The sequence below is a fragment of the Taeniopygia guttata genome, chromosome 12 (assembly GCF_048771995.1).
Source record: "Taeniopygia guttata chromosome 12, bTaeGut7.mat, whole genome shotgun sequence".
Lineage (NCBI taxonomy): Eukaryota > Metazoa > Chordata > Aves > Passeriformes > Estrildidae > Taeniopygia > Taeniopygia guttata.
The window spans coordinates 15,236,900-15,251,816 of record NC_133037.1 but is presented as its reverse complement, the minus strand read 5'-3'; the positions used below and the strand labels follow the sequence as shown (position 1 = coordinate 15,251,816).

The following is a 14,917-nucleotide window of genomic DNA, read 5'->3' as shown; positions in this document are numbered from 1 at the left end:
TGGTTGCCTGAAAGAACAGAAACAGAATCATGAGGGGAGAGTGAAGCAGAGCCTTACTCTGCATTGTCAGTGCCAATGGGAGAATCAGAACTGAGCAGTGTGACCCAAAAGCTGCTCTGGGACACTGGAGAGCTGTGACAGGAGAGATCAGTCTGTTCCAGGAGGGAGGCAATGCAGGAAGGAGGATGTGAGGACTGAGGAAATGTTCTAAATTATATTTGTGTAGTACCTTGGGCTCCCCTCTTGAGCCCTCTCAGGTGCACTGGGGTGTGACCAGGGGTGCAGAGCACAGGCAGCATTGGCAAGGAAGGAGAACTGTGAAAGTTCTTCCAGAATTTTCAGAGAATTGTGAAAATTCACCCAGAAAAAATGCAGTGAATGCTTGCTGGGTTTGGGTGGATCAGCTGAGTTCCCCTCACTGCCGACTCAGGTGTCCCTTCTCTGTGGCATCATTGCTTCTCATGACCCTCAGCCTTGGACTGTTTTCATGTTTCCTTTGTCTGTGCAGACTGTCTGAAGGAAATGTGGCAAACACAGCATGGTGCAGTGCAAGCTGACCTGTGCTCTTCCTTTAGGGATGGTGCCAGATCCACTCCTGTGGGTGCCCAAGCTGCAGCTCTGTGACATTGCTTTATCTGCCCTGTTAAAAACTTGCACCTGCAGGTTTTTCCAGCAGAGGCCAGGATATCTGGGATGAGGGACAAACATTCACAGTAACTGCCTTTTCTCACTATTCATGGGGGCACAAGAAATCACAGTGCAGCTTTTCAAAGGGGTTTGGACCTTGACATCATCACCCCAGTTGGGGCCACATCACTGAGAGATTTTCCTGAAGTGGCCAGAAATATTTCCTGGGGAGCCTGTGGTTTGAAAATTTCCAGTCTGATGAAGTAGAAAACATTGAGAAACCAGTCATGGTAAAAAAAAGAAGTAGTTCCTGCACTTAGATTGTTGTTGCCTTAAATAGTTTACATGTATTGTAATATTTTTCTGTTGCTGGATGCATTGAATATCAACTCTTGTACATTTTTGTCAAGTCTCTTAACATGTGGCAAACAATAACTTTTATATTTTCTCCTTATCTGTAACAGTTATGATTGGAAGGTCCTCTGCAGTGAGGAAGTAAGAGAGAATTTCATGTTTTCCATATTCTAATTAATAGCTTGATGAAATATCCCAGAGAAGAAGTAGCTGCTGTAATTGGTGTAGAACTAATGAAAGAGGAGCTCTGATGAAACATATTGATATTTACCATAGTCTGCCTACAGAAGCAATTTTTTTCTTTTTTTTTTTTTTTTTTTCCTTTAAATTCAAATTAATCCACGATTGTAAATACTAAATGCTCATCATTTAGAGTGAGGAGTGAGGGGGATTTGTCACAGAGCTGTGGCACTGTGGCATTTGTAGGGACTCTTCCATCACTAAGGGCTAATGGGTTTAATGATGGTGTGAACAGATTGCTAAGTGCTGTGGTGAGCTTTCTGGGCTGCAGGGAGGAGGTTGGAGTCTGGCAGTGTCAGCAGGTCCTGGCAGGAAAACACCATTGGTTTCTACACCAAATGTCACGATGTTTTTGTTTGGTCTTCATTTTTCTTGTGGGCTCTTGTTCAGAGCAGCAGTTTTATTGCAAAGTGCTGTAGTATCACACTGGAGCTGTTCATTGTGACCTGAAAGGTTCCCTGCCCACTCAGGGCTTCAGCACAGGCTGGTGTCGCAGCTGAAGTGCACACCACAGCCTCTCAGCTGCTTTATTCTGCCTCTCCTGCTGGATGTGATCTATCTGGGCGTAGCAAAGTGGGCACATTTTATTTTCAAGAAACCTGTGTACAAATCTAGTGCAATTAAAATTGTTAAACATAATTACCAATTCTGTACCACTGTGGTCTGATGCTGTGAAACAAACAGCTGGGACTATTTTCAACCACCAGCTTCATTAAGGCTCAGACAAATAACTCCTTGGCCTGTGGCTGGCCTGTGAAATGGGAAACTCTCCAGACCACCTTGCTCTGTCACCTCCTCAGGTGAAGACAGAGACCCAAAATCCAGCCAAAGTCTCCAGACAGCTTGTCAACCCTGCAGGAATTGGGGTACTTGTGAAATTCAGAAGGTTTTCATGGCACCAGGGATTACTTATACCAAATTTCCTCTTGTTTAAAATGGGTGATGGATGAGATTCAGAATTAAAAAGCATTTCTCTAAACTGTGGCTACTTAGTGGAGCTCTTAGACGATGCCTGTGGCAGAGGGTTTAAAGAGGTCCAAGCTCTTCACTAGGACACAATGAGGCCCCATCAGGAGAACTGGAAGGTTGATGGGGATTTAACTGAATGCACTTTCTTTTCTTTTAAATTTATGGTACATAAGACGCTTATTAGAATATGCAATTAACCTTGAGTTCCTAAAATTGTGATGTATTTCCTTCTTGGAATACAATTCCAAATGAACTGCTGGCATAACTTCAGAAATGTCCTTGAGGTATTTAATAAATATTAATTTAACAGGTGATTTTACGTACAGGTGGAGTGCCATATAAATACCCATTCTTGGTTATAAATATTAGATTTAATCTCGGTAAGGACACTTAAAGTAAAAGTGAAATATAGGTAGGCATCAATTCCCAGGTCACCTAATTAAGTGGCATCCTTGCTTTGTAATTTTTATTGTGCTAAACAAGGAATGTGTGTACTAATTACGATGACTAATAGTTATGTTCAATCTAATTATAGCACTGCCAGGAGGCACTATAATAATTAAGGGTCTGTCAATGTTTTTACTACAAAATCTTGGCATTAGTGGTGTACAGCTGAGCTGTACTGTACTTGCTGTCTTATGATGTGGTAGAAGATTTCACAGTGCATGTACTGTCTTGATTTGAATTACATTTGTTTACTTGAAAGGCATCTTTTTCTTAGCGTTTGAGATAGAAGGTTCAAAGTAAAAATGCTGTTTATTCGTTTTGAAGCACACACAAGCAAACTTCAAAAGTTTACATCACTGCTTGTTCTATTTGCATAAATATCAATATTTGGTTGTTTATTTGAGTGGAATTTCCTGTGTTAGCCAAACTGAACAGGAAATCCAGCAGGAGCAAGATCTAAGCAGAGCTTTGGGTTCAATATTTTTATGGCTCAGACTGGCATAAATGGGAGGATTTACTTTTCATTTTATGTGAAGAGAAGGTGATTCCTTTGTCTTTGCTGGGGCAGAAATGGGAACAGGGAAGTCAAACATAGCTGGGCTCACAAAGGCCCTGCTGCTCCACTGGGTGTAGGTGTAAGGCACAGGATGGGATGTTTTGAAATGGAATTCATGAAAATCAGTATTTATTGTAGTGTCCTGTCCTGAATGGAGAAGTTCATTGTTAGGATTAACTATTTCCCATTAACTTTTTTGGTTGTGATCTACTGAGGACTCTAAAAAATGACAATGATGACATAGATTTGGTGAAGGATGGTAAATATGGATACAAACCAATGTCTTTAAAAGATAAAAGCCTTTTCTTTATTGAGATAGGGATATACCTCATGAGAAATCTACTTAAAACTATTATTACACATGCTGAAAAAAATATTTTGGTTATGCTTGCCGTACAACAGGAGAACAGCAAAAATGTACCAAGTCTTCTCAAAAATGGATATGAGAAAGATGAGTTTCTTTTGGTTGGTTTGTGTCAATTTTGATATGGCGAAAGGCAGGACAGGTTGGAAAAATCTCACTTTCAAATAACCTAAAGCAGTATTCCTTGGTATACCTATGGCAGGGCTGTGTTCTCTCTCTAACAAGAATGACATTTTCCACCTGAATTTTCAGGGCAGTCATTGTACAGCCGGTGACAGAAACGATGATTGTCAGCTGTGCCCTGTGTGCATCAGCCCTGCTTATGCAGGGAAATCACCACGAGGTAACACAGCTCCGAATGAGCAGAGGCTGGAAATACCAGGGGACTCATTAGCAGCGTGCCTGGGCAATCAGCAGTGGGAGGGAGGACAGGATGAAACGTTCACAGGGTATTTCAGGAGCTGTCAGAGCCAGAGGAGGCACTGGGGCTGAGGCTGGAGACTTCTCTGGGCTGGGAGTCTCAGCTCAGCATGGTCACAGGATCAGAGGTAGGAGTTGCTTTTTCTCACTGAAATGCTCACCTGGAGCATCACCAGTGCCAGAATCTGTGGAGGTACCAGGTTTGTTTTGTGTTTCTGGCCTTGCTGGCTGAGGCCAAGCACCTTCATTCCACCTGCAGTGCTCAGAGCACTCCCTGAGGGGCCTGGCTGCCTTCTGCCCCTTCTCCCAGAGCTCCTCTAGGACACAGGGATGAGCTTCACACAGCTCATCCCATCCCCTGAGCTCCTCTGGCTGCTGCTCACCCCAGGGGTTTGTTTTAAATTTTCCTCTCATTTACAGCTTCCTCCTTCTCCAAATGGAAGCTCCTTCAAGGAAAGCAAAAGCAGCTCACCAGCCACAGCTGTGTCCTTGGTCCAAGTGTGGTGGTACCTGATTATTGGCTCAGCAAACATTCCCCATGCCCAGAGTTTGCTTTGCATCCTCATACAAACAGACCCTTCTCCTGCACCCTCTCAGAGATCAAAAAGAGTTGGCAGTCGGTGTTTAATGTGATCTTTTGTGTGCTGCTTGCTTGCTAGAAGATTTGTCACCCCTGAGAGTGTCAGGTGTTTCATTCAAGAGACCATTGAGAGGGTTGATGGAGACAGAAATAATGCAATATAAGCAAGAGCCTCTTAAAATGAGCTTGAAAATTCACTACCAGCTTTTGTTCTCTTATGGAGTGTCGAGTGCTGCACAAAAGAAAAAACATGCAATCTTAAGAAATGGTCTGCCCCCTTAAACATAAACTATGTAACACATTCTGAATGTGCTTTTTAAATGTAAGAACAAGAAATTGGAATGGTTTTATTACAATACTATCTGAATAAGCAAAAATGAAGATTTTCAGCTCTTCATTGTCAGTATTTCACTTCTCTGCTATAGGACTGGATACATCTCCTAAGTCTTCACTAACTTTGATTTTCTCACATTGGCTGTGTATGTTTGTAACCTGGTAGACTCATGGATTATGGAAATTTTTACTCAAGCAGTTCAAATTCAGCTTGAACTTTGTTATACTCATGGGTTTATTTGGTGCTGGCAGTGCACCAAAACCACAGCAAAGGAAAGTGTCCAAGAGGCTGAGGGAGTGTGCAAGAGGGCTGAGAGCCAGGTGAGGAGCCTTGCTCTGATGTCTGCAAAGATTGATTCAGTCACTGGACATCCTGCTTGGGTCTCTCAAAGAGATTATTCTGATAGTTTCAAACAGGGAGGCTCAGGAGTTTGAGCAGTAGGTGTTTTCACAGCCTGTCTTGGTGATGATCACTCCTGAATTTCGTTTGACAAGTCTCACAATTAAGTGTAACACAGCTGTGAGAATGTAGGTCAGCGGTCTCTTTATTCCAACTATGATTTGTTTTCAAGGGGAAAAAAAGCCCAAACAACTTTAAAGGAACTGAGAGAGAACAAAGAGCAGAAAAATTACTTCAAAACAAACTTTTAATGAAGCCTTCTGCTACACACTTAAAGAAGAGGTATTGTGTTTCCTGGAGCACTATTTGCATAGCTGAATTATCTTTATGCGTTGCCGCTTTATCCTGAGCCTCTCCTGGTTATTCTGACTTTGCTGTTTGCACAGCCTAGAAAAATTTGCTGGGAAAATAAGTCCTAGGGCTGTGAGAAAGAGACCAAAGGGGTTTCTATTAAATGGAGGTCTCTGCAGAATTAAAAGTCCAGCTTTTATAGTCACTCTAGCTGCCAGCCCATCTGCACCACCCATCTTTGATGCCCCTGTAAAATCCTCCCTCCTGGCACAGCTGTCCCTGGATCCTGTGCTGGGATGGAGCAGGAAGGATTCCCCTCTGCCTGGGGCTGTGAGAGCAGTGCTGGGTTCCCCAGGGCAGCTGCTCATCACACACACCTGAGTCAGCAGAAACAGCCTGCCCTGGGAGGTGTTGAATTTAAATTTCAGTTTCTTCCTTCTGCTAAGACCACAATTACCCTGGAGGCACACAGCTGATTGTTTTTCTCTTACAGCAGCACAAGCCAACACAGAATGGCCATAATGGAAGGCATGAAAATGCTAAATATTAATATTTAGCATGTAGCAGCCTGAATTAAGGACTCTTTATGTGAGACAAGACAGAACAAAAGCACACTTCTGTGAAAACCCCTGTACTGGTGTTGGGAGAAACAAAAGATGACTGAGGCAGCAATAAGACGAGGGTTATTCCAATAAGCAGCAGCCACAGCACACCAGCTGCCCAGCATCATAGCAGAAACATTTTTGGGTAGTTTGAGAGCAACTTCCAACCATTTTCTCCAAAAAACCACTTTTTTTTTTTGTATCTTAATCATTACTTGGTCTGTTCTTTCATTCAAGGAATATCAAGGTACTGAGTGTAGAAATTAACCTGAGTGTGCATTCCCTGGTGTCTGGCTTGATACCAGAAAGAGATTAGAGATGAATTTGCATTTTATGAGGGAGAAAAACTAGTGTGAAATTGAATTTCAGTCTTTTGTGGGGTTTATAACAACCCTTCCCCCAAATAAACTATGCTTGCTTTAAAAACAGGTGAGAAATGTATGTTTAACTGACAGAAAATAGCATTCAGACAGCTGATTACTTGATTGATTGCCACTGAGATGGATTGGCACTGAGATGGATTAATTGATTTTCCTGCATTTGGCAGGAGCCAGGGCTGTCAGAACAATCCTGAGCACTTCACAAACATTTCCCCTTTTCTGTCAGGTATTATTTGCCTTCCTGTACAGATGGGGAAAACCCAGCAGTCAAGAATGAGTGCCCCAAGTGAAGCATCCTGCCAAAAGCAGATGTGGATTATCATCTGAGACGCCACAAGGATCCCTGTGCCTCAGTGACCTCAATTTTGATCTCATTTTTTGCTTTGGGGATATTGAGACAGGTTAGACTGAGGTATTTGCAGAGCACAAGGTTCTAAAATGCTGTCTCCACAGGATTGAAGCTTAGAGCCATTTTCCTAATTCACAGCAATCATTGATAAAATATTATGGATCCCAAAATATAGGGAGATGTAGCCAGCCTTTTGAGCTTCAAATATGTAACTAGTTTGGAAACCAGGTATTTCTCCCACTGCTATTTATTATCTTTCATGTCCTCTCCTAACTCTGACAAGATAGATGGCCTTATAAAAGCCTTAAAGCACTAAAGACTAATTGTCCTGGCCAGCAGAGTTTGCCTTCTTCATTGGATGGGGCTAACGTGAATTACCAGTACATCAAATACAAATGCATCCACTAAGAGTCTCACCCCTGCCTTTCATTACTCTCCTTCTTCCATTTTGGACAGAGGTATTAATACAACAGTGACAAACTAGAAATCAATGTCAGCTATAAAGAGTGTTTATTATCCATGAGAAACAGAGTTCTGAATTTCCTGTGGTGTCAGCAGTGATTGATGAGGTTGACACAGAGGAACATCCTCTTGTTTCAACAAGTTTGATAGAACCTTTGACTTGATTTTTTTTTTCCTGGTGGATAAAAAAGAAACAGGTATGGCAGGCTTAGTGTATATAGGGGGGTTTTCTATTGGTACAGTTACTGTCTGCTGAGAAATCCTGGTCTTTGCAAATAAAAACCTTTGAGTAGCAAGCTTCTCTCCAGTTTCCCTTGCAGTTGCTTTACACACTTTCATTTTTGCACCGTCATTTCCTATCCTTCCATGCAAATTACATGTTTTCTTCCCTCAGCCAGTGCACAGTGGTAATGAATTGTTGTTTTACTACTTTTACAATCCCTGATTTTTCTTAAATATTTTAATTGAGGACACCCCCTCATTCATTTATGCTTCATCACATTACCTTCTCTTATAGCCTGTCTCTCCAAGTGATGTTGTGGACTGGTCTGCTGGATTCAGGATTATTAGTGTCAGTAAAAATTAAACAGTGAGCACTTGGTTTCACATGCTCCTGCTGTTCCTGGAGATCTCTGCCTTCTAAGTGCTTCTGCATTTCTGCATGGTAGAAAGAAAAGAAAAACAGTCCAGTTAAATCAGGTCTTGTTTAAAGAAAGAGATAAAATGAGATAGGATTATAGAACTAGCTCTTAAATTGAGCACTTACCTCTTTTTTTAAAACCTAGACTTTAAATATTAGAAGCACAAGGCCAAGTCCTTCTAAAGCCTGACAACACACAGTGCTTAGGGTGGGAATGTAAGTGCTATGTTTATTAAATATTTGCTGTGCTGCCATGTTGGTGGGATTAATTCACCCCCAAATAAAAAGATATTTTACAAACCTGAAAGTAAACATGGTCATTGAAATGCTGAGAGTAGGAGCAGCCAGGTCTGGAGACAGGGACAGAGCTATTTCTCATGACTGTGTTGTTTTTTAAATGTTGGCAAAGCCAAACCTCTGTGAAGGTTTATCATGTTTTCCGTGGTTGTGGAAAGATGTCTGCCTTGAGTTCCCACTCACTTCCTTTGATGCAATTTTCAGTCAGAAGAAGCCAGGAATTGCCACTTGGTGGCAACTGTCTTGTCACCAGGACTTTTGGCTATTGGGTCAATGTCCTTGGGATTTTGCTACAAAGCTGTTCTAGGGCCATCCAGCTGCACAGCTGGAAAAGGAAATCACTCTTCCCAAGCCAGGACAAAGTGCTTTGGAATGAGTGCTCCCACGAGAATAGATGGCACAAAGTGTGCTGGGGACCAATGGTGCCTTCAGAAAACATCTGCATTTCTGAAACGCCATCTTGGCAGCATTCATGTACCAGCTTGAAGGTTTTCTGTATTTCTTTGGTGGTCAAATGACCACAGCTACATCCTCCATAGGTAGTGCAATACATGATTGTGTTCGGGCTTGCTCTGCCTGTGTTTGGAGCTGGCTGATTTCAGGGTTTATGACCAGGGCTACATAATTCTGAGGAATGGAAGAATTGGGAAGTTGAACCAACCTGATTCAAAGTAACATAATGAATTAGAGATTTCTACAAAGATCTGAAACTCCATGGTTTGAATTCCTGTCTGGTTTGGTTTGAACAGCTATAAACAGAGCTCATTCAGAGAAAGTGTCTTTACTGATTAAAAAAAATCAGAATAACAATGTAACATCAGATGTATCATTAACTTTTGTCATTTGCTTCTGAAGAAAACAATGTATTTTTCCGTGAGATAAAGCAATTATTTTATCATGTGTGAACTCTGCCAGTGACAGAGTATCTGTCATGTGTATTAATTCATGAAGCACCTGTAGATTTTGTTTGTCAATAACAACTCCTCTGGGCTCTGCAAATATATAATCTTCAAGTTTCTGCAGCCCAGCATGTCTGGCTGTAGCTCACTTCCACTGTATCCAGAATCCAGAAATCTCAGTGCTGACATAGTGATCATTGATACTCATATCTCTAGAAAAAGGAATAAGTAGTACAAATGAAGCAGGAATGGTGAGTGAGATAATACCACATCTCTGTTGCTTCACAGAGATGCGAGCTCAGGGCAGTAGCTAAAACTTGTTCACAAAATTCAAATGGAAATGTGACCGTAGGAAATTAAAAAATTAAATAATACAGCCTGGCTTTCAGACTGGAGAGGCAGCTCCAGGGGATGAGGCATAATATCTTTTTTTTTTTTTTTTTTAATTTAAGAAATTAATACACTTCATGCTAGCAACTTGTGGTTTTCTCAAGAGTTAATTTTTCTGCCCTCATTTTCCCTTGAGTTTATTCCAAGTTATCTTAATCACAGGCTATAAAGTAGTTAAAAATACAGATCTTTAGATCTATCCCTCAGAATGGCTCAGAAGGGAGTATGTGGGTCAGGGGGACATTGGCATTGGAGCCTCATCAGACTGTGACAAAATAAATTATTCCACCATTTACGAGAGCAGAATATGAGGTTTGACATAGTGAAAACTGAAGCTCCTTCTGTGCCTGAGATTTTACATATAACAGTGGTTGTGAAAAATCCCCCAGAGGTGTTTGTGCAGCTGTTTTATAGCACGAGTTTTCTTTGCAGACACTTAAGCAGTCAGGCTTGCAGGAGTGGCTGATAGAGCTGTGCTAAAGGAAGGTGTCAGGGGGCAAACCCATCATTTTGTCCTGCAAATGTTCTGGGACTAAAAGCAAAAAAACTCCAAAGAACGAAAAAACAATACAGTGATGCAGAGCCCTTGGCTGAGGGAGAGGATTTGTGTTACCAGCCTGGCTGAGTGTGTGAGACTGCAGCCTCTTAGCAGAACCATTGCTCTGCACCAGAAGGGTCTTTTCAAGGTGATCTGTCCAAACTGGTAAATTGGGACAAAATGTGGCAGGTGAGTAAAAACTTGTACATGCAACAGAATTTCAGAATGTGACTGAAAACATTTCAGTTCGCTGCTGAGAAGTGCTGGCCAGCAAGAGGAGCTCCAGCATGTATGTAAATGGGCAGGGGGTTTCGGGATCTGTTCCTTCTGCCTGATTTTGTCATCCACAGATTTGGCTTCTGGTGGGAAATACCTTTTTCTCTGAAATAAGAGCAGATGCTTATGTGTAGTTAGTAGAACACAACAAAACCATGTGTGAATGTACAGACATCCACTCCAGGCTGGCTCAGCAGAGCTGCAGCTCAGCCCAGCCAGCGGCCCAGGTTGCCCTGGAGCTGTCCCAGGTTATCCTGTGAGCTCTGGATTCCCCCAGCTGTGCACCCATGGGTGGAGACACAGAAATACCCCTTCCTCCACACTGCTGCCACTCCTACAGCCCAGCCACTTGTTGAAAATACTCCTTTCCACCCTTCACTCCTCCTGTAACATCACCCTGAGCTGTGGAGACAGGCAGGCACAGACAGTGTATTCAGACTTGGTGCTAATGGATCAGATATCCAAGAAGTGCCCCAGTGTGGCATTTCTGAGGACATGGCATTTCTGGGGAGCTGATGCCTTCCCACTGTCTTTGGAGAGAGCCTTGGGAGGGAGCAGCAGCCTTTGGTTAGGAGCAGAGCTCAGGTCTGTCTGCCCCTTCCCAGGGGCAGATGTGTTTGGCAGCTACAGTCACTGTGTGGAGGATGGGTTTTCTCCCTCCCCAGGGCAGAATGCCACACTTGCAAGAGCTGCAATTGTCCCAGGGCCCTGGTAGCTGGGGTTTTGCTGGGCTGTGCCAGGAGGCAAGGGTGGCTTCAGCTCTCTGAATAATGGAAAATGTCCCACATGCAGAACTGCATCACTTGGACTGTCCTGGCAGAGGGAAGGATTGTGAGGCTGATGCCCATGAGGATTTTTGAGAGCCCACTGTAATACCAGTGATATGGATGATGTTTTTCTGTTCTGCAGTTCTGAGTATTATTTAATTTTCCATGGTGGTGGCAATAGATCCAGGAGCTCAGGGATCCTGCACTGGGTATCCTTTGGTGGATGAGGAGTGGGGATCCCTGGGAGCCTGCAGTGCCAGCTGCTGGGAGCTGTCAGTGAGCCCAAGAGCACAATGCCACTGTCCTGCACTCACCCTGTGCCCTGGGGGGAGCCAGGACTGGCACAGGGAGAGGCCTCAGCTGTCACCCTCCTGCCTCCAAATACTTGCACTCCTCTGCCACCCCCACACAGCAGCTGAAGGGTTTTTCCAGGATTCCTGACTAAATAACAACCAGGCTCAGCTGTAGCTTGTCTAGAGACAACCCTCAAAACATCCTTCCTGTGCAGCATGAAGAGAGATCTCAGCACTGCTCTCCTTATTCCATTCTTCATGACCGTTTAACTGCGGTGATCCACAAACACCTGCTTACAGGAGGAATCATTGAAGTGTTGTCTTTACATTAAAAAAATTATTATTTTCTTTCTGCAACCCATGAACTCTCCTTTGAGAGAATGGTCTGAGCTGGGAAGCTACTGATCTCTGATCTATTCACTTTTCCCAGTGATGTTTACATAAAAGTGTTGAGAAATAACATCTACATGCCAATTAGAATTAGCCTGCCTGGAAAACTCCTTTCAGTCATCTATCGAGTGAGTAATAATATTTCTACATCTTCAGCACTTCCAGAGGTGTTAATTCAGATTATGATACAGCTGCAGGGTTTAGGATTAGCAACTTCCCCAGGCAGTAGATTTACAATTGGACTGTAAAGCTACATCCAGTATGGCTTAACTAGAGAAGGGTGCTCAGACAGCTGACTTAGAGCACTTCTAAAAGAATAAAACAGCTGGAGCAGTGTGGAGGGAGAAAGTTCATCCAGGCAGTGTGGCTGACTCTGTGCTGCAGACTTGTAGTTCCCTGGGAAACAGCAGTATAGCTGGTTAAAATGTAATTAAAGGCAAAATGAGGTGTTTTGTACAAATAAATTAAATGCTTCAGAAAAAAACCCAACACAAAACTCTTTCAACTCTCCTGTGCAGATACTGTTTTTTCAAAATGGAGTTTTAGTTCATTAGTGCTTTTTTCAGAGAGCCAGGATTTCTTACTAGGTGAGGTGCTAGTAACAAGTTCCTGGTCTCTAAGGAGCACAGGCTGATAATTATGCTACCTGATCTGGGATATTCCACATGTTAAAGCTGGTTCAAGTTACTGTTTTCCATCTAAATCAAGTGAAGCTGTTCCTTTTCCTGAGTGGCTGGCCTGTGTTGTGACATTGTTTTGTCCTATGTCAAGAAAGAATTCTGTTGGGTGACTACTGAGTAAATGCACAGCACAGTAAAGTGACTTGAGAAACAAAGGTGACAAAATACAATAAAAATGACACAATGACTAATAAAACCAGATGCTCTCCATGGCTGATGGCCTCAGTGACAGAGCCCCCTGCTTTTTCCATGGCATTAAATGGTTTATTCTAAAGTCTAATGGCTCCATAAGTGCCAAAATGAATGCAAGAAGAAAAAGTCAAAATAAAATCCCAAATAAAATAACCGGAATTTTTTTGTAATACTGTAATGTTTGTCACAGTCATCTGACTAGGACTCTGTTCTAGGTGCCCCCAAATTAGCAGGCAGACAAACTGTTAGGGTTTGGAGCTGGTAACAAGCAGAAGGTCTGGCCACCAAGAGGTTGGGGACAGTTCCAGAACAAGTTGTGCCTGGGAAGAGAGACAGCTATGACAGCAGGCTCCAGCAAGCCTGGGACTGGGTGAAAATGATATTTTAGAGTTTTTGTTGTTAAATATAACTGTGAGTAACACAACAATTGCCTTCATAACTTTTCTTGCAGAAATGAGGCGTGTTGAACGGCTTCCAGGCGGCAGATGGTGAAGGATCCCACTCTCACGTTGGCTAGATCTGCAAATGGCTGGAAAACAGCTTTTCTTCTGTGCTGTGGGATCTGTCATGGGAATTCTCAGACAGAAAAGGTACTGAAATTAAAAGGCTAGTAAACATTTCCCTTTATTCCTGGATGGGGAGGTGGATCCTGCCTCAGCAAACTGCTGCAGTTCATTGTTGCTCAGAAAAACACCCTGTATTCACCACCACACTTGCTGATCAGAGATGTAAATTCAAATGTCCTTTTACTAACTTTCTGTTTTTCTTTTTTATTTGGCTCTTGACAAAAACTGTTTCTTTCTAAGCAGAGTTCAAAGTAAGATAGGAATATATCAGTATTTCCTGTCTGTAATCAAGGAGATCACTTCTAGCTGATGGTCCTTACACTATTTATCAAAGATTGATAAATAGAGTGACCGTCTTCTTGAGTCAGCGAAGCTAGAGCCAGTGGGAGAAATAAAAATAGTAGCTCCCAGTGTTTCTGCTTGTCTTTGTAACGTGTTTGAAGTCATTATCTGAGCTGTGACAATGTAAATGCTGCTGACTGTGCTTTGTGTACTTGCCTTTCACTGGGCATGGCCAATGAGAGCATTTCCCAGTAAATTCTATGGCTGCCCACTGATGTTTCCTTGCCAGGCAGTCAGTTTGCCTGGCAGGTGTTTCAGTTTGGGATTTGCAGTTCTCTCCACTGCACCTCAGCCATGGTGCTGGCAACCCTGAGGTGCTGACTGGTACTGGTGATACAGCAAAGGTAACAGCCAAGGCAACTGGCAGTGTTGTAGGGGTGGTGGCAAAGTGCTTATGATTTTAAATGGCAAAGTGTGTAAACTGCCTATGACTCCATAAAGATGCTGAAAGAATAAATAAAATAAATTGGACCATCTGGCACTCACAACTTTCTATGCAGCCTTAGCCAGCAGTTCGTAGGAAATTAAAACATGATAATATTGTCTCTCTCAATGGTTGTTAGGAGTGATCATTGTGAAACACGTGTAAACACTGAACTGGAATTTTTGGAAACAGCAGTGTATGCAAAATTGGCAGAAAATCACAGTTGCTCTGGGGATCAGAATAACTGGAAGGAGAGCAGCAGAGAGCCTGGAAAGCCTCTTGGATGTGCAGGACAAGGAATGGCTCGTGCAGAATTGCTGGCTGGCTGTGCCAAGGCTGTGCCAAGGCTGCCAGGCTGAAGTGCTGCTGGAGAGGTGACACTGCTCAGGCCATGGGCTCTGAGTGACACCAGGCTCCCTGTCCAGCTGCTCGTGGCTGTCCTGCCCTCATCCTTCACAAGGGCCAGTTGTCAGAGCTGCTGTGAGGAACAGGCTCTGCTGAGCGTGTTCATAAACTCTGATTGTTTCCTGAGTGCTAATGAGTAAATCATGGAGAGAGCTTGCAGGAACAGGCATCTTATTTAGCAATTTATAACCCAATGACTGCTGGGTTTAGTTGATTTGAAATTACAATGCCCCTCTCCTCCCAGTCTCATTTTTTAAATTTTTGGCTTATGTACAATGGAGCTTAAATATTTTCTTCTATTTGAACCTTTTAATAACTTTATATTTTTTTTAAATCATAAATGTCAGTTTTAAGATTGAAGAGGAAAACATAGTAATTGGAAATATTTATTAAGCTCTAGTGCTTGATGTATTCATCTCCTCATTCAAGTATGAGGGGCTTCTG

The 14,917-nt window shown here is 42.7% G+C and overlaps 1 long non-coding RNA gene across 1 annotated transcript in view; it reads left to right on the top strand.

The window, feature by feature from the left end:
- The window catches only part of LOC140684973 (uncharacterized), a 57,893-nt gene that overhangs the window by 25,990 nt on the left and 16,986 nt on the right, over window positions 1–14,917 (top strand). Inside the window, exon 2 of the long non-coding RNA XR_012058031.1 lies at window positions 13,188–13,326. This is a non-coding gene — a long non-coding RNA (uncharacterized lncRNA). The remainder of the gene's footprint in view (window positions 1–13,187; window positions 13,327–14,917) is intronic.